Genomic DNA, 2485 nt, shown 5'->3' on the forward strand with positions numbered 1-2485 from the left:
GACTGATTGTCCGAAACTTTCACAAAGGGTCCGGTGTCTCCATCTGCAGATTATCGCGTCTCTGGTTGCCGACTGTTGCCAGGTAGGTGCGCAGCTCTGGTCCTCTTCTCTGTTACCTCAGGACTGCAACTGCCACCTGCTGCTCCCTGCCTAGTGACACCTGCTTGACACTGGTCATGTGACCTGCTGCTCCTGACCTCTTCAGCAGCTGCAGTGACTGTTGGGAATTGTCTGCCTATATAATGCCAAGTCGGACGTAATAAGTAACATAGTGGGGTATTACAGACACAGCAGACAGCAGCAGCCCAGATGGACACAGCAGACAGCACCAGCCCAGATGGACACAGCAGACAGCACCAGCCCTACACTACCCACCCTCCCTGTTCACTCGCCACAGCCAGAGTGAAATGGCGCCTACGCGGGTTCCTCATAAAGCGAGCCGCAAGATTTCGTCTCTGAGGTTTTGCCTCAGTTTGATATCTGGGGCTGGTGGGGGAACCGAATGCACGTTCGGTTCTCACCCCGGATCTCTAAGTTCGGGTGGGTTTGGATCTCTGAGATCCGAACCCGCTCATCTCTAGTCTGAACTGAGGGTAAAATTGCAAGCCAAGCTGGCCACTATTGTGTTTTATCTCATTTTAATACTCAAAAGCAATTTCCTGAGGAACAATAGTACAAATGACAAATGACTAACCTATATACCCACAAAGACAGCCCAACACCTGATCATTCATAACTTACCGTTAATCACTGCTCACAATTAGAAGACAGCACGCCAGATTCTCAGGGGGAGATTTATCAAAGCTTGGAGAGAGATAGAGTGGAGAGAGATAAATTTCTGAAGTACTAAACAATCAGCTTCTACATGTCATGTTACAGGCTGTGTTTGAAAAAATTTCAGTTAGGAACTGAATGGTTGGTACTTTATCTCTCTCCAAACATTGATAAATCAACCCATTAGCGTGCCACGTTGTTTCTATGCATTATACCCGGCATGAAAACAGCGGCGTAACTACCGTGGGTGCATGGGGTTCGGCTGCTATGGTGCCCGAGATGCCTCTGTTGCCCGCCGCTCCTCCTGCACCCAGTCATGCACACAAGGTGGGCCGGTCCAGTCAGGACTCTTAATCACTCTATGCAGAGAAGGAAAGATTACAATCTCCAATACTAATTCACGCGTCACTTCCCACATCCTAAAACGATTGACATCCTGTAAACAGTGAAATCATAGCACAATGTGTGACTTTCTACATTATTTACTCTGAGCATGGGTCACTACATTCTACTGAAAGAATTGTGTTTATATTTCCAAGACACATGTGTATCTATAGGGATGTCCTATATTCTGTGTGATCCTGTGAGAAAAAAAGTGCTGTTTCAAACCGGTTGTAGAATTGGATGTTACCAATGTGTCTTCTCCAGTTCTTTGAGCCTTTGCTGTCATAGCCACACATCCTATTGGCATATAAAATAATACTACTGATCTCGTTTAGACCCAGTGGACATATGTAAGATATAGGGGTCTATTTACTAAGCAGTGTTAGGAGACAGAGTGAAAAGTGATAAGACAGTGATAAGGTGCCAGCCAATCAGCTCCCAACTGTCATCTCACAGGCTGTGTTTGAAAAATGACAGTTGGGAGCTGATTGGCTGGCACCTTATCACTTTCTTATCACTTTTCACTCTGGGCTTGATTCAGAGCCGGACGCTATTTGCGGACGGTGGTTCCAAAAAAGGGTCTGGCTATTTAAATTGAGCGCTCGCTCTTTGCGGTTTGTTGACGCCTCTATGTCTGAGCGAGCGAGCGAAAAATGCGCTCGCTATTTTGTAAAGACGCCCCTTTGCCGTTCGCATCACACGTCATCTCCGGTATTTATTAGATTAATCGGGTACATCGAAAGGCATCTGAACTGCTCGCAGTGCTTGTGGTAGGTTTTACTTACCACTATCACTGTGAGCAGTTCAGGCTAAAAGACAACCAAGGGACGTGGTCGATGATGCTCCTTTACTAATTATGCACTCCCATTAAATGCCCTTTTGACCGTTAGGCACGCCTGCGTTGGGATCTCCACTCCCCCGTTTTCAAGCACCCTCCCCTGTTACCACCCACAAACGGTACATTCTGTCAATCAAATTAGCAGCCCCTCGCTGTTTTGCGAGCGCACGATTTCCGACCGCAATGACTGGTTTACGCATGCGCATTACGACTCATACGCATGCGCAGTTGTCCGAACATCGCTCAGAGCGAACGAGCGGCCGCTTACAAGCGGCTCTGAATCAGGCCCTTTGTCCTCACTCTCCCCTTAAAACAACATTAATAAATATACCAATTCTGGTTACTCCTTCTCTTATGGTGCATACACACGGTCAGATTTTTCTTCAGATCTGAACGATAACGATTCCAAAAATCATTCAATATGTCATATCTGAAGGAAAATCTGACATATCTGACATGTTTGAACTAGGGGTGTGCACCGGCCACTTT

The sequence above is a fragment of the Taudactylus pleione genome, unplaced genomic scaffold (assembly GCF_031769625.1).
Source record: "Taudactylus pleione unplaced genomic scaffold, aTauple2 ptg000817l, whole genome shotgun sequence".
NCBI classification, from domain to species: Eukaryota; Metazoa; Chordata; class Amphibia; order Anura; family Myobatrachidae; genus Taudactylus; species Taudactylus pleione.